The following is an 18,255-nucleotide window of genomic DNA, read 5'->3' as shown; positions in this document are numbered from 1 at the left end:
ATTAGAAGGCCAAGGTGGATGGATCACATGAGGCCAGGAGTTCAAGAACAGCTTAGTCATTCTGGTGAATCCCTATGTGTACTATTAATACAACAATTAGCCAGCATAGTGGTGAATGTCTGTAATCCCAGCTATTCAGGAGGCTGACTCAGGATAATCACTGGAACCTGGGTGATGGAGGTTGCAGTGAGCTGGGTGACAACCTGGGCAACAGAGCAAGACTCTGTCTTAAAAAAACAACAACAAACAAAAACAAAAAGAATGAGAAAACTTTAAAATATAATTTTATATTGAAAAATCTTATGTAATTTTGTCTTAAGATAATTATTTTAAAAACACAAATTAAAATGTCCAAACATATATTAGTCTATATAGATTATATTAAAATAAAATTTAAAAGTATTTAATAAAATTATATATAATTAAATGGGCTATAAACTTTAAAAAATAACAGTATTTCTATGAATTAAATTTTAATATTGAAAATACACTAATATAAAGCTAAAGATTGTAATTTTCTATGTCAAAAAAAGTTTCTTTAAATATTGATTTACTCTGAATAAAAATTTTAAAAGTTGATACTTAATTTTAACATCTATTTCTCCTTAAAATTTCTCAAAATTATATCTCAAAAGTTCAAATTTTGTTAACCTTTCTACACAAAATGTACAGACTTTGATTTACTACCTTTTAAAAAGATGTAATTTTTTACTTCACTGAGATAATAACTATTTCATTTAAGTTATTTGACAACTGCTATAATGTTTTTATCCACTTCTAATTCTACTCTTATGGCCTAATGCTAAAATATTTGTTTTCAAAATATTGAAAAAAATATTCAATATAACTCAATTTTAAACTCTTAACTCTTCTTAATGTTTCTAAAACATTCAGTATAAACAAGATATTTCTTATGAGAGTTACATATGTCCAATATCAAAATACTAATTTTCTTATTTTCATACTTTAAAATATAATATGCATTTGTATCCCTAGATATCCTTTTCCTATATCTAATTAAATACATATATTCTTTTTATAAGATTTAATTTCCAAGTTATATAAAATAATTCTCAATAAAAACAAAGCAAAACAATTAAACTACATACAATTTTTATTTAGCCTTTTGAATAATTGACCTAGGCTGGGCAGGGTGTCTCACACTTGTAATCCCAGCACTTTGAGAGGACAAGATGGGAAGATCACCTGAGATCAAGAGTTCGATACCAGCCTGGCCAACATAGTGAAACCCCATCTCTACAAAAAGTACAAAAATCAGTCAAGCATGGTGTCGTGAACCTGCAATCCCCGCTACCCAAGAGACTGAGGCAGGAGAATCACTGGAACCCAGGAGGTAGAGACTGCAGTGAGCCAAGATCATGCCACTGCTCTCCAGGCTGAGTGACAGAGCAAGACTCCCTCTCAAAAAAAAAAAAAAAAAAAAAAAATGACCTATAAAACAAACTTTTCACATTTTATCAAGCAAATTCTCATATTGTCTTTCTGAAATTTTAATTACTAGAAGAACTAATCCTAAAATGGGTTAAGATATTAACATCCATGCAACTTTCTATTATACTTTTCAGTGCTGTTGTTGGATCCAGGGGGTTAACAGATCACTGCTGGCTTCTGAGGCTCAGCTACAATCTTCATAGGCACTTGACTAATCAGACAACCTGGGAAGAGGATGAGGCTGACCACCACTGTGAGGCAGAACAGGGTTGTGGGATCAGCTTTGTGTAACTCATATGACACAGAGGAGAATGAGGCAAAAACTTCCCAGATGATCCGTGCTGTCTCCACTTCTCTCCCATCAGCCTGACCCACAGTTCAGAAGGGGCTTTCCTAACCCTTCCTTCAGAGCTTCCACCTTTTCAGACATAATTATTATTATTGTTGTAATTAATAACCTACCATTTACCTATGAGAATGGCCTGTCTTTGCATACCCCCCCGTCTCTACCCGTCTCTATACTGTTCCATTGAGTAGCAGTATATTTCTTGGGCATATTTTGAAGCATGAAAGTTTGTACATGTCTGGTTTCTACCATTCACCTGATGGGATTTTAGTTTCCAGGTTAGAGATACATTCACAGGTGCACTCATAGCACTGATGTCATCCTCAAGTCTTCTGTTACCTTGATTTGCCAGTGACGCTAGTGAGCAGCCCACACAAAGCTGGACACTGAATGTCTTCCTAAAGATACAAGACATTGACCCTGAACTACAGGGTCACACGTACACAAGTAGACCACCCACCCCCATCACCTCCAAGTGCACAGGGGCTTAGTGTGTTTGTGCCTCCCTGCGTGTAAAATAAAAATATTTTCACACACAGGAGGGTGCAGTAGGTGGGCATGCCTTGCTCCTGAGGCCCTGGGAGTGTACCTGCCACCCTGCACAGAGGGACATCGTTTATATGTAGGAGAGGAAGCTCTGGAGGAATCATTCTCTCTGGTCAGGGCACAGAGGAATGTCAAGGACAGGAGAAGTCTCCTGCTCTGAATGTCATGGCCCTATACCTGGGAAATTCTGCCAGGATGGAATGAGGATGGTGAAGATGGCAAGAGAGGCCACTGGGATTGTCAGGGCCAAGTTCAGGATCCACTGTTGGCAAGGACTAGACCTTAGCTTAATAGCCAGTAAATAATGCTGAAATTGGTATATGATTTTTACAGAGATGGGTTTCTCTATGTTGCCCAGGCTGGTCTTTAATTCCTGGGTTCAATGGATCCTCCTGCCTCACCCTCCAGGAGCTCTGGGGTTGCTGGTGTGAGCCACCGAGCCCGCCTGAAATTGATATTCTCCTGACACATATATTTGCACAAATGTGTCCCACACCTGTTTGTTGTAATGTGACTTTGTCGTGCTGTTTGAGTGTTATGTGTTCTGGTCAGATCATCAATCCTTGATGACTGATGATCAGCCATTTCTTTGGGCTTTGACAATTGACAAGACCTCCACTCTGAAACGGTGGAATAGAAATTGTCTCATCCATGTTTTCTGTGAGACCTTTTGTGGTTTCAGTGTCATAGATCCACGGTTGCTGGGAGCCTGGGAACTGGTGATGTGGCCCATGGGAGGTCCTGGAGGGGCGCACCGGGCTCCCGCCTCGGGGAAAGGTCCGGTCCCCTCTGGAACTCAGACTGGCCGGCACGGCCCAGGAATCAGAGGGGAGTCAGTCTGCTCCTGGCAGCCGTCACCAGCGGAGCATGGAGGTCGCAGGGGCCTCACGTAAAAATGTTCCCAGTCCCCTTCTGCTGGGGTCTCACCGTGCCCGGCTGAGGTCGCCAAGCGCTCCAAGGCTGGTGCCTCCGATGGGTCCTGGATGCCCTCCTCCTGCCCCAGATCGAGAACGTAATCCCAGGGGGACTAGGGGATGGGAGTGAGGCGATCACCAGCCGCCTGGGATCCAGATCAGCCCGGGGGCATTCGCGCCAGGTGTCCGGCGCCACCTGGTGGACTTTCCATGCAGTTTCCCCGGAGTTCCATCGTGGGCGTTTGCGCCAGGTGTCAGGCGCCACCTGGTGGACTTTCCATGTACTTTCCCCAGAGTTCCCATAGATAATTTTTAAATTATTTTTAAATTATTTTAATTATACCAGTAAACAAAATTCCACAGAATAGAAAAATCAGTGTAGAAACAATATTGGCACCAATATAATTTCAAAATATATAATATTAAATTTAAACTGGAATTACTTTGTCATTATGTAGAAAAATCATACTTTATCAAGACTTGATAGACCAGTGATAACTATGAGATAAAATTGAGGATTATCATCTTAATATTAAGGTAAAGTCTGATTGTATTGATTTTATTAAACGTGTTTTGGAGGTTCACTGGTTGATGAAAAATGTGTTAGAATTCTATTACGTGGGAGCCACAATTCAAAGACTATGGAAAACAGTATTTAATAACTGACAATTAAAAGTAGGTGCTTGTAGAAGTGGCTTGTGAACATGAACAGATATGATCTCCTTTGTCTGTCTACAGAAGTGTGCCAAGATGGACTTTGGTTTTGTGAAAAGAGCCTTTTAATAAACATACTCAAGAAAAGTTCCCTTCTTTCAAGTAGAGCAGAAAGTACATTTTCTCTGAATCATGCAGGTACTCACAATGTCTTTTTAAATTAAAAATTCTCTCTTGTGAATCCCCAGTTGACAAATTCTTCCTGCACTATAGCTTCGTGTTTTTGAGGTCCAGGACAAACAGTCATGGTAAAAATTACAAAAACACTTAAAAAGCACCACTGAAGCAGACAGTGGGAACACAAGTGGTGATGCACCTACAGGCTTCAGGGCCCATTGAGAGCCGAAGCTCTTTTTACGTGTGTTAAAAAATGTAGGTGGCTAAAACAGGGCTACAGGAGATTGTCAAACAGTTTTTTAAAGATACCTAACTGAAATGCTTCCTAATTATCTGCTTTATAAAGGACACCTTGTGCATGTTCAGTAGGCAGCGAGCAGGCCAGGAGAGTCTGCCAGTGCAGCTCTCTACCAATACCACCTGGCAGTCAGCTCAAAGTTAGTCTCTGGCTTCCTTTAAGGGGAGAAGGAGAATGTGGGCTTTCAGGTTTTCAGGAAGGTTCAAATTACATAAGATGCACAGTTTAATTAATGAGAAATTTCAGAAGAAAGGATTAGAAGCAAAAATAAAAAGAAATCTCATCAGAGAAGTCTGGTGGTAGCAACGATTATTATCAGTGTGTATATATCTCCTTAATATTCGGAATGCATTTTTTTAATAAAAATGTACTGTTTAATTTACACAAAATTCTCAAATTGTAGGTGAAAAGAGCTTAGGCATTAGAGCTTAAAGAAGTGTGTCCAAGTTTCACCATCAGAAAGCAGTAAAGTCAAGGGTTCCCTGACAATATAGGCTGGGCTAGCATTCTCTACTTCAGGGCCTTATGGTGCAATGAAAAATGAAAGAATGGAGGAAACATTGTTTATCAGAAACAAAATAATATCCTAACTTAGGACTTACATGTTACCATCGTAAAAGCATTGTCTACTGCAGCCCAAATAAACTTTAACACAGAATATAGATTGGGAACAGGAATGCTGTAGAGAAGGAATCATTTGCTATTGAGAGTAAGACGGGCTTTAGCAGTTCATTGAAAACTCCGTTTTATTTGTATTTATCTGATAACTTATTTCAAAATCAAAAGGGCAATCTAAAAGTGAGTAAAACATAGAACCAGGTATTTTTCAGTTTCAACAGAAACAATTGGTTCATCACTCTGTCAGTTTTGTTGTTTCGGGACTGCTGGCAAATACTTAGGATGGCATTAAGTGTCATTTTGCCACACTTCGATCTCTGTTTACATGCTCTCTGTATGACATCATAAGAGTTACTGAACCTGCCTGCAACTCAGTTTCTAATCTCAACGTGGAATTAATCACACGTCCAGGATCACAAGACTGATGTGAAGGGTCAATTGGCCAACCTACGCCAAATTCTTACACAAGCCCAGGTGTATGTTGTGGGAGGATGTGCTAAGTACACCAAGCTATTCTGGGTGCTGAGATCAGGAGACTCCTGGGGTTTACTGGACCCAGAGTGTTAGACAGTTCCTTGCCTCAGCCTGTGCACGGTTAGGACATTGCCCTGTCTACATCTGCAGTGTCTCCCTTGCAGGGGGATCTTGGGGAACATTGCCCTGCAGCTACACTAACATGGATTGTGCCCTCACCGTGCACAAGGCACTGTTCCAGGTGCTGACATGCACAGAGTGGGGTGGGACAGAGTGGGGCCTGCCTTCCAGGAGGGTACACTCTGGAGCCCATGGAATAAGTGTCAGCAGGTTATGATGATTGCTGTAAATAGTAATTCAGAGTAAGAGACCCTGCCTCTGCTGGAAAGAGATGCTTCGGCAGAGATCTGAGGGAGGTAAGGATGTGAGCAAAGCTGTTGGCCAGGAATCCTGAACTGGCAGGAGAAAGTGGCAGGTAAATCCCAGGCAGTGTGGTAGGTACATGCTTGGCATGTTAAGAACAGTGAGGGGGCCCATCTGAGAAAGTGGGAAATGGGGAGGGGGCATCATCAGGGAGGAGGGGCTGGGGTAGGGATTACATCTTGAAGGCTGTAGGCCATGCAGGGTAGCATCAGGAAGGACAGTTGACTTTTTTCTGCTGTCCATATTAGAAAAATATCATCGTGAAGAAATACATCACTCACTGCCTTCACTAGCACTGGTGGTGGTACAATACCTAAAAGATTTTTTCTTCCCCAGAAGCAACACAATGACTTGTACCCTTTCAAATGCCAAGTAAGAAAAACGTTGAAACTGAGAACATGGGAATAAGTGGGACAAGTTTTATACAGAATATGCATTCAATATAAGAAAATAATACCTATTTTAAGAGAACTAGTGAATTAACCTGGACTAAAATTTAAGGGCAAGGAAACAAAATTATTTACCATTTATATCTATTATCAGTAACAGGGATGTAATCTCAGTTCACAAACATCTACTGCCCCAAACAGTGGAGCTTTTACTTGTCCTTGAAGCACTAGTGCACTCCAGTTGGTCTCAGGATGAGCAGAGCTCTTGAGCTATCCACAGTTCAGTGTAAAAAACCCTAACCCTAACCTGGAGTGTCAGTTAAGTCCAGAATGCCTGCTGACTGTAAACAGAGTTCACATCCATGTGATGAGGACATCCTGGTTTCCACCTGTAGGACTCATTCATCACATGCTGCACATGATAGCTCACCAAAAGCATAGCCCTGTATTTCTGTGTTACTTTGTTTATCAAGTGCTTTCAATGAGCCACAATGAAACAAAGTAAGCTGAAGTTCCTCCTTAGCAGAAGTTCTTAAAGATTATGCAGCTTGATAGAGGCAATAACCAGTTCCCCAAGCATCTGCAAAGGTCTCCTATATGAAGACACTTACACTAGGGGCTAGGAAAACACAGCATTTGTCTTCCATGATACAGCATGGGCCTTTCTCTCAATGGCTGTGAAAGTGGTGTATTTTATAACTATGCACAGAAGATGAAGCATTTTTTTTTTTTTTTTTTTGAGACGGAGTTTCACTCTTGTTACCCAGGCTGGAGTGCAATGGCGCGATCTCGGCTCACCGCAACCTCCGCCTCCTGGGTTCAGGCAATTCTCCTGCCTCAGCCTCCTGAGTAGCTGGGATTACAGGCACGCACCACCATGCCCAGCTAATTTTTTGTATTTTTAGTAGAGACGGGGTTTCACCATGTTGACCATGATGGTCTTGATCTCTTGACCTTGTGATCCACCTGCCTTGGCCTCCCAAAGTGCTGGGATTACAGGCTTGAGCCACCGCGCCCGGCCAAGATGAAGCATTTTTGAGGACAGTCTTTGGACAGAAGAGAGGAAGGCTTCCCAGTTTAGAAAAATAACAAAACAACCACAACAACGAAAAAAATCCCTCTGCTCCTACCCTGATAGGCATCTTCAGAGCTTTTTAGGAATCTGTTTCTTACCTCCTAGCTCCTATCTTTGTTAATATAACAAAGAATACACTGTGAATCCCCAGCCATGACCTCTATCATACAAAGATCTACCGTTGTACAAGAGGCAGTTATGGCAGGAAAGGGCAGATACTGAAATTCCTCCAAGAAAAATGTAATTATGTGCAAATGTATGTTGACATACTTAAAGTAACAAAACTAATTTTGACCAAGAAGTGGAAGTTGAGCTCCGAAATTCTTAAGCATAGGATTCTATTCCATCACTATGAAAATGATTTGGGCATTCGTGAGTGGGATTCAGAGCTAAGTGGGACAGTGTTTCCCTGAAACTGGTAGAGCAATGTGTTTTTATCTCTGCTTCTGGACAGAGCCACAGAAAACAATACTAGCAGAGATATCCCTGTGGCTGCCCAGTCTCCACCTGGTCAGTCATGAAGTCAAGCCCTTGTCTCTGGACAGCTAGGACTATTACCATCAAATGCAATTTAGAAACATTTTCTCCACAGAGAATGGAGCAGCTTAGGAAAGTTTACTTTCAACATTAAGGTATGGTTTTTCTACTAGTGCTTATGATCCCACGTTGATTTGTAAGGTAAAGAGATAGTAAAGACCTTCTGAAACCTGAGCCCCTGGGTATGGCCTAAAATTGAGTGACCAACCTGATTTTGGTTATGAACTCCATGAGAAGTGCAGCCTGAGGCCAGATCGGGTTTGACCAATGGTTATGTGGAAGGAAAATAAAATAAAATAGAACAAAATATAGTTTAAACAATAAGCATAACACAGGTAGTGGTTAATTTTAAGTAAAGGTCATTTAAGAGTTATAAAAAGACCAAGGAATTTAAGTAACCTCTCCCTAGTGAAACTTACAAGCTGGAGCTGCAAGCATATCTTGCATTCCAGCTTAGTTGTAAGCTGTATTTAGAAAAATGTAGAGGCAAAGCAGATCTGGTACCTCCCTCTCTCTAGAGAGGTAAGAGCACCTGAACGTATCTTTACGTTTGCAGTCCGCACATACTTCTGCATTTTCTGTTCTTCTAATCTCCTTGGGTGTCCTCCCCAACTTTTGACCCCCTACCTCAGCTGCAAGGTTATGGAGTCAAGTGACCATGAAGCCCAAGATTGTAAAACCTGACTGACTCTGTATGTTTGAAACCTAGTTCCTGCCTTGTTTTCCTGCCTCAAACTGCATATAAGGTAAACTGCCTTATTTGTGTCAGTGGCCATTTTAGACATGAGCCTGCTGCTAGTCTGGGCACCTGAATTAAAGTTCTCTTCAGTCTCCATTGGTCTCTTTATCTTCTTTGGTCGTAATTCTGCTACAACATTTGGTGAGTCAGCCAGGAGAGAGATACAACAGGCTTACTATCTCCTTTGCCTGTGGGGCTTTGGCCCCGGGATTTGGGAGATCCAGTTCCTAGGTGTGTTGACGTGAGAGCTTTTCCAGAACAAGGGCTTGGTTCGCCCACATCCCAAGGCATACCCATCAGCGCAATAGGAACCTGAAGAGAGATTGCAAGACAACTTTCTGTGCAGCATACTCCAAGAATCACGGTAAGAAAAGAGGGGCCTATAGTTGAAAGAGAGGTTGCCACAGAGGGCATATGAAAGAGAGGCTGCTGTAGAGGGCTGATGTTGGAAATAAATTTTGGAAATAGATGCTCAGTGCCACAAAAAAAAATTAGTACTGAGACAAAGGATCTTTCAGCAATGCAATTTTTACTTCCTGCAGGAAGGGTACTCTCGCTTGCCATATTGCCACAAGAGTACAAAGAATAAAGGAACATACACAAATTTATCCTTTAGGCATTTGAGGTCATCCTTACCACCATGCCTGATCTCCATTGGCTGGAGCCACACTTCACCATCTAAACTAAAACCTGGTTGGCTAACAAAACTTTTCTAAACAGGTGTAAGCAATAGAGAGCTGTGAACTGTCTGTAAGCCCATCCAGTACAAATATTTTGGTTAAAGTACAAGGACATAGAGTGTACTATCTGCCTGTAAACATGGCATATTTAATAGCTAAATAAGATAGGGCTTAACAAAGAGTTATTAGCACACTTATTCTTTAACAAGAAAGGAAACTTCAAAAAGGAACTTTTCTACTTCCCACACAGACAACAGAGAGGCTGCTGTAGAGGGCAGACAAAACAGAGGCTGCTGTAGAGGGCAGACACAAATCCTGCAGCGAGGTAAAGATTGCTGTCAGGGTGTGTGGGTGCGTGTGAACACACCTGGGACATGAGAGAGGCTCATTTCATCTGGTGAGTCCTGGTGGGGGAGGTCAGTGTGTAGGTACGTTTGAAGCCACCTGGGACACAAGAGAGGCTTGTTTTGTTTGATGAGGAGTCTTGGGGTGGGGGAGGTGTGTGAAAGTGTGTGAAATAGATGGCTCCAGGAGGAGCCAATGAGGGGAGTGAAGTGTGAGGGGCCACAGGTCCATTAGAGAGGATGGAGCTGGCCCAAAAGAGATCAAAAAGGCTATATCATGTAAGCCTTTAGAGAGTGAATACTTCAAGCAGTTATTACAGAACTCTTAGCCTACCCAGAAATTAATAGTAAGTCAATGAGGAGTATGTTTATAAAAAGGGAAAGGTATTACAGTCTGGAGCCACTGCCAAGCCAAAAAGAAAAAGAAAAGCTGGGGGTGGGGAAGCTCCAGCAGGAAAGTTTCTCCTGACATGCCTTCTGCCTGGGTGGGGAACAGGAGCACAAGCCAAAAGGAGCAAGCAGCACCAGGGCGGGGCCGGCCCAGCTGCCATCCCAGGACCTGCAGCACCACATGTTGTTCTCTGCAGGTGTCACAGTGAAATTTCATCTGTTCTTTGTATACATGCAGCATCCCATATTGTAAATTCTCTGCCATGTTTTAAGTAAAATTTAAGGTTTGTAAAACCTTTTTTCTGATATTAGCCACTGTTGTTATTTCAATCCTACTCTTAACGTGGCTCTTTTAAAATCCAATTTCAGTAAAACAGCAACCTCTAAAAAATATACTAAAAGCCTATAAATTAGTAAGGAGCAATTAAAAGCCAGCCATATAGCTTTGCTCCTCAGTAGAAAAGAATTTTCTAATTAATTGAGTTGCAAGTCCTGTTTTCTATCTTAAAATGCAACACTACTAGCACAAGCATTATTTATCCTTAATTTTGAAAAATTAAATAATAAATTTCAGTCAGCTATAAAAGGAGGCCCACGAACTAGTTAAAAAGCAATTAAGAGAAGCCTGTAAAACCACATATTACCCTTTAAAGGAGAAATTTATACCAAATTAAATATTAGTTAAATTAAAAAATAAAAATGTTAAGCTCATTCTCAGAAAGTAAAAAAAATAAAAGTAAACATTGTATGTAAGTATAGTGAAAACACATGCATGAAAGACTAATTTAAGGTAGTCTTCTCTCTGCTAGTAGGTCATTGTTTTCAGAACAGTTTGCCAGTTTAAGGTCTATAATGTGGTCAGCCTGAAAACTCAATTGCAAGATTTAAGGTATTCTACTTGTGACTTTAAGCACATGGTTAAAGTAGATTATTTAAGTCTGCTTCTAAAATATTTTCAGATTTCCTCTTAAAACTTCATGTTACTCTTTCCCTGGCGGCTCCCAAAGATGGCGGAGGTGCAGGTCCTGGTGCTCGATGGTCGAGGCCATCTCCTGGGCCGCCTGGCAGCCATCGTGGCTAAGCAGGTACTGCTGGGTCGGAAGGTGGTGGTCGTTCGCTGCGAGGGCATCAACATTTCTGGCAATTTCTACAGAAACAAGTTGAAGTACCTGGCTTTCCTCCGCAAGCGGATGAACACTAACCCTTCCGAGCCCCACCACTTCCGGGCCCCACCACTTCCGGGCCCCCAGCCGCATCTTCTGGCGTTCCGGGCGAGCCGTGCTGCCGCACAAGACCGCGCGAGGCCAGGCCGCCTTGGACCGCCTCAGGGTGTCTGACGGCTTCCCACCGCCCTACGACAAGAAAAAGCGAGTGGTGCTTCCTGCGGCCCTCAGGGTCGTGCGTCTGAAGCCGACAAGGAAGTTTGCCTATCTGGGGCGCCTGGCTCACGAGGTTGGCTGGAAGTACCAGGCAGTAACAGCCACCCTGGAGGAGAAGAGGAAGGAGAAAGCCAAGATCCATTACCGGAAGAAGAAACAGTTCATGAGGCTCCGGAAACAAGCCGAGAAGAACGTGGAGAAGAAAATTGACAAATACACAGAGGTCCTTAAGACCCATGGACTCCTGGTCTGAGCCTGATAAAGACTGTTAATTCCTCAAAAACAAAAACAGAAAACTTCATGTTACTAATTTCAACTTGTCATCCTTTAAGGAAAGAGCAATTCAAGGCAGTATTGCACTTCTCTATGTTTAATGCTTTAACACTGCTTATTAATAGGTCAGGTAAAAAAGGGACGGCTGCATTCTAGTAAAGACGACATAATTCAATTACATATTCTAAGTTTACTATAAGTCAAAGAGCTAAAATTGAAGCTGTAATACTGTAAACCTTTCTCTGCTCAGCACATAAATATAGTAAGTGACTTGGCTTACTCAGTTTATTACAAAATCTTAAAACAGCTTTAATTAAGTCTAATCTCAAGCCCACAGCTCAAACAAACTTACAAATGATAAAATCACTGCTTATCCAAGACAGACAGAAACAGAAAGATTAGAGAGAAATAGAAGAAAAAAAAATCAGTAAGGAGAAAGAGAAAGAGTAAGGAAGGCAAAGAAAGAAAGGAATAGAAAGTAAGACAAAAAGGAAAGATTAATAAATATTAACAAAGTTATAAAATTGAACCTTTAATAAGGTTATAAAATGAAAAAAGTATGTCAGTTTGTCAGTGAATGCTGTTAACACTGTTGGGAATTTATTATGCAAGTAGGTTGTATGAATTTTGCTTTACAGTGTAAGCAAGTTTTAAAATATTTTAAAAGTAGTTCTGTGTGTGAACATATTGGTTAAAAGTTAAAGAAGTGTCATCCAGTTTTTCTGTAAACTGGCAACAAGTTTTTCTTAAAGCTTTAACCTGCTCTTTTACAAAGATTATAAAATGTCTCTTAGCACAGGCATCAGTGCTAGACTTTCCAGTACACTAGCACCATCAAAGAAACTTTAATGAGGATACCTTCAACAAAAAATGGAAAGAAGAAAAACTCAAGCCAGCCTAGGACACAAGCCCCAGACCTCACCTAAGGAATGCTAAATAGGGCGATGCAAAAGGGTAAGTGAATCCTACTTAAGATTTGTGTATTTTTTATTTTTTCCCTTTGCCTGTAACCTGTTACTGCTGCATTCTATCAAGCTCATCTTCTAATCTACATTTTTCTACCCTGTTACTTAAACTAACACCCTCTTCACAGCTTCTATCAATGCAACTGCTATCTGCTGCATTTGAATCCCAGATTTCTCACTTTTGGCTAAGCCTCTATAAGAAGCTATGAAAGGAGGTAAAAAAGAGCCCCTCCTCTCGAGACAGAGCAAGCAACAGCTTTCAAAGAATTAAAAGGGCATTAATTCAAGCCCCAGGCTTAGGACTCCCTAACCAAACTGAACCTTTCCTTTTATACACAAATAAAAGAAAGGGGAATGGCCGTGGGAGTCCTAATGCAAATGCTTGGGTCTTGGCACTGGCCTGCAGCCTATCTTTCTGAACAATTGGATTCTGTTGGCCCTGTGGTTTTAAAGCAGTAACAGCCACAGCCCTCCTGGTTCAGGAAGCTGCCAAGCTAACTTCAGGGCAAAAATGAATTGTCCAGGTGCCACACACCATAATTATCCTGCTAGACCGACACAGGACACCACTGGCTAACCCAAGGATGACCAGATACCAAGGGCTCTTATGTGACAACCCTAACATAGTTGTGGAAACAGTAAACACCTTAAACCCAGCCACTTTATTACCCATAGAAGAGCCTGAAATACCCCCCGCAAATTAGTGCATAGATGTGGTGGATGAGGTATTCTCAAGCCAGAAAGATTTAACTGACCAGTCTTTCCATGACTCAGATGTGGATTATTTCACAGATGGCAGCAGTTTTATTTCAGAAGGAATCCGCCAAGCAGGATATGCTATAGTAACGTGACTTTGGGCCCAGCGGAAGCTCAATAATACAGGCATCGCCCTTATCTGGATTAACATCAGCATGAAAGGCTGAGCTAATTGCTTAAACAAGAGCCTTGTTGTTGGCAAAAGAAAAAGTAATTAATATCTATACTGACTCCAAATATGCTTTTGCTGTGCTACATGTCCTTAAAGACATATACAAGGAAATAGGGCTCCTTACAGCAGCAGGAAAATAAATAAAGAACAAACAAGAAATTTTGTAGCTCTTAGGTGCTGTATGGGCACCAGAAAAGGTAGCTTTGTTGCACTGCAAGGGACATCGGGCAGATGGTTCTTATGAATCTAGAAGGAATAGAAAAGCAGATAGAGAGGCTAAGCCAGCCACTATGACAGCTCACCCACCACAGAACAAAGCTTTAGAGATGCCTCTGCTTCCAGAACCCCTACCTATGGGAAAACCAGGTTATTTCTCTAAAAAGAGTAATAATAATTTTTTTTAAAAAAAAGCCTTGTTTGCTTAGGAGGCAGGACAGTATATCAAAAGGGGTTGGTCATAATTCTTGGATGGGAGGCTAGCCATCCCTGACGTAGTGGCTCATATGTTTGTAACATAATTTCATGAAGGGACACATATGAGAAAAATTGCTTTGGAGGCTTTAATCAGATGGCATTTTCATGTGCCACATCTCACTGCTGTAACTCGTGCAGTCTGTGAAAATGCCTGACTTGTACACAGAGCAGCCCAGGGCAGGGGCCAGTTTGGCCTCCAGGCATTCAAGAAGTAGGAGCAACCTCATGTGAAAACTTGCCCCTAGACTTTACCGAAATGCCCTGGACAGGGTGTTATCTGTATATGCTTGTGTTCACTTGTACCTACTCTGGATGGGTAGAAGCTTTTCCCACTGGCACTGAAAGGGCCGGGGAGGTAACCAAGGTATTATTAAAAGACATTAGTTTTAGATTTGGGCTGCCTCTGACTCTTGGGTCTGACAGTGGGCCAGTATTTGTAGCTGAAGTTGTCCAGAGTCTTTCTTAGCTACTAAAAATTAATTGGAAATTACACACTGCCTGCCACCCCCAGGGCTCAGTGAAGGTGTAATGAATAAACCAGACTTTAAAATAATTGTTTAAAACAAATTCTGCCAAGAGTCCCATTTACGGTGGAATCGGGTACTGTCCATGATCCTACTTCAGGTCAGCTGCACCCCAACCAGAAAAGCTAGGTGTTCACCTCACGAAATTTGGTTCGGGAAACCTCCTCCCCTAATTACCCAAATAAAAGGTAACCTCAAGGAAATAGGAGAACTAACATTAAAAAAACAAATGCAGGCCTTAGGTACAGTTATTAAAAAAAAAAAAAAAAGTACAACACATGGCTGAAGCCTGAGGAGTCCTTGTCAGATAAGTAAATTTGGACTGAAATCTTAATACTTGGTGCTACTTTAGTAATATTTACTGTTATGCTGTTATGTTGTCATTGTTGCTGTTCCTTGAAGGACATTCCTTGCCCATGCCTGGTGTAAAAATGTTGCTTTCTATTTTAATCATGTTAGCCCTATGGCAAACTTAAAAAGGGGGGAAGCTTTGGACGGATGTCCTATGTGTACACATACTACATGAATAGGAAACACAGAAGGTAAAAACTTTGTGTATCAAACCCATTATAGTTGTGAAGGAACTCCCCTGGGTACTTGTGTGTATAACCAAACTACTTACTGTGATCTTGGTGATAATCAACCCTATTTCTGCTATGACCCCAAAATTCTACCTGGGACCTGGTTCAAACTTCATGATAAGTCTGGAAAGGGAACTCTTTATAATTCCATTTGGGTACCCTCCTCTCATTAGGGCAGCATGTATCTGTATTTAAATGTCTGCCAAATAATGAGAACACTTTTTTTTTTTTTTTTAAAGAGACGGGGTCTCACTATGTTGCCCAGGCTGGAGTGCAGTGGCCATTCACAGGCACGATCCCACTACTGATCAGCATGGGAGTTTTGACCTGCTCCGTTTCCAACCTGGGCCGGTTCACCCCTCCTTAGGCAACCTGGTGGTTCCCCGCTCCTGGGAGGTCACCATATTGATGCTAAACTTAGTGCGGACACCCTATCGGCATAGCGCACTGCAGTCCAGAACTCCTGGGCTCAAGCGATCCTCCCACCTCAGCCTCCCAAGTAGCTGAGACTACAGGCATGCGCCACCATGCCTGGCGAGAACACTTCTTAAAACTAAGGTACTAACAGTGCATCCACTCTGCTGTAACAACCCTCGCAATGGAGTATTGTCAGCACGTGTCTCTCATTCTTGTTATATTCCTAATTCCAAAAAATAAAGGATATTATATGCATTCATTTGCACCAGTCATACTGCGTATTGGGTTAGTGATTCCCCATGGACTAAGGACATATACAGACCTCTCCATAGAATGGTATAACTATGACAGCTGTGTAGTAGGAAGCTCCGGTAGCTTCATTGAATTTTATGTTCAAAATCCAAATTCACCCAATTGGACAATAGGCACTAAGGTCCAAGTTGAGTACAGCGATCCTCTGGTATTTGGCTCTTGAAGACTTCCATTGTTGAAAAATACTGTATAGCTCATTGGGGAGCCACCTATACACACCCTGCAGGTGAACTGGCTTGTTTAGGGCAACAGTACTATAATAAAGTTACAGGAAAAACTTCATGGTGAGAAGAAAATAGAGAAGGTAAAGGCAGCTCAAAACCATCTCGCCCTAACCTATTTTCTAGGTTCCCTTCTTTCAGCCACTCTTGGTACCAACTAGAGGCCCTGAACTCGTGGCAAGCACCTGCAGGCCTCGACTGGATCTGTGGTCGACAAGCCTACGAGCAGTTACCGGAAAAATGCACAGGAGCTTGTGTGTTAAGTAGTATTAAACCATTATTCTGTTACCCTTAAGACAGGGAAAGACTTTGGGAAATCCTATTTATAATAAGCCTAGAGAGGAGCAAACCAGCAATGGACTTAAGAAAAGGATATACAAATCAGTGATTGGAGAGCTACAGTTTGGCCTTCAGAGAGAGTAATTGACTATTATGGTCCAGCTACTTGGGCCCATGATGGATTGTGTGGATATTGTACTCCCATCTACATGATTAATCATTTCGTCAGATTACAAGCAGTATTGGAAATTATAACTAATGAAATTATTTAAAGCTTCGTATTTGTTAGCTGTACAAACTACACAAATGAGAAATACAATTTATCGAAGCAGACTAGCATTAAACTATCTGATGGCCTCAGAAGGAGGAGTCTGTTGTAAATTTAACTTAACCAACTGTTGTATAGAAATTTATGACAACGGACAGGCAGTTATGGAAATTATTGCCAAAATGAGAAAGTTAGCCCATGTTCCAGTCCAATTCTGGAAAGGCTGGACTCCTGACTCTCTTTTTGGTGGATGGTTTTCATCTTTTGGTATTTAAGACTCTCCTAGGGAGTATAGTACTTATATTAGGTGACTGTCCAATACCCCTTTGTTTATTGCTCTTCCTCTTTAGGAGCATACAGTCTGCTATAGAGGCAATGTTGACAAGACACACCACCTCCCAAATAATGGCACTAAGTAAGTAACAGGTATTATCTGCAGAATAAAGCTCATCTCATGAAAAGGTAGAAAATTATAAAATTAACATAGGTCTTGTATACAGTATTGTCCTTTCCCATGTCTCCCTTCCTTACCTTTTATGTCACTTAGAAAACACAGATGTGCAAGAATGGAGTGAAGAGGCTAAGCCTTAGATATTACTTGAAAGATAACTTGCTAAGGTGTAATCTAACTCCTATCCAGGCAAAGAGAAATGGCATAATGGAAAAGCTCTACGTTTAACTTCTTCTGGCTTACCTGTGCTCATCTCAGGAAAAAAAAAAAAAAAAAGAGAGAAGCCAAAAGATTGTGCCTCCCAGGTGGATGGGTGGTTTAGTCAGTGATGGGTAAGACTCCCTGAAAGATGGGTGTGACCTAAAGCAGGCACAGCTGCAGGGAAGTCAATAGAGGCAAAGGTCAAGCCAAGAGCCATTCTGCTCTCACAGAGGAAACAAGCAGCGCTAGGAGCAGATACACCAGCAAAGTAACTTCTCAGGCAAACAGGTGAATTGCCTTGTGGCAGGCATTGGGCTTTATCCTACTATCCCAGAATCACGTGCATCATAAAGAAGAAGGTAAAAGCTTTCTGATAAGATTCTTTTAAAAGACAGCTTTTAAAGGGGGGAATGTGGAAGGAAAAATAAAAATGAAATCAAATAGAACAAAATATAGTTTAAATAAGCACAATACAGGTAGTAGTGAACTTTAAGTATAGGCCATTTAAGAGTTGTAAAAGGGCCAAGGAATTTAAACTCTCCCTAGTGAAGCTGAGAATTTGGAACTGCAAACATATCTTGCATTCCAGGCTAAGTTGTAAGCTGCATTTAGAAAAACAGAGGCAAAGCAGACCTGGTATCACCCTCTCTCTACATAGATAAGAGCACCAGAGCATATCTTTAAGTCTGCAGCCAGCACAAAGTTCTGCATTTCCTGTTCTTCTGATCTCCTTCGTGTCCTCCCCAACCTTTTGACCCGCTACGTCTACAAGGTTATAGAATCAAATGACCGCAAAGCCCAAAACTGTAAAACCTGATCTACTGCTTTTGTCTGAAACCTGCTACCTGCCTTGTTTTCCTTCCTCAAACCGCATAGAAGCTAACCGCCATCTTTGTTTCAGTTGGCAGCCATTTTAGGCGTGAGCA

At 41.5% G+C, this 18,255-nt stretch overlaps 1 pseudogene across 1 annotated transcript; it reads left to right on the top strand.

The window, feature by feature from the left end:
- Positions 1-11,040: 11,040 nt before the first annotated feature.
- On the top strand, positions 11,041-11,718 carry LOC108303174 (annotated as a pseudogene). The gene has a single exon (XR_001824723.2). The product of XR_001824723.2 is annotated as a 60S ribosomal protein L13a-like (transcript).
- Positions 11,719-18,255: the final 6,537 nt, after the last annotated feature.

This window comes from Cebus imitator, unplaced genomic scaffold (assembly GCF_001604975.1).
Source record: "Cebus imitator isolate Cc_AM_T3 unplaced genomic scaffold, Cebus_imitator-1.0 Scaffold45, whole genome shotgun sequence".
Classification (NCBI taxonomy): Eukaryota; Metazoa; Chordata; class Mammalia; order Primates; family Cebidae; genus Cebus; species Cebus imitator.
Note: the sequence above shows the minus strand (reverse complement) of the source record. Positions and strands in the feature narration are given on the sequence as shown.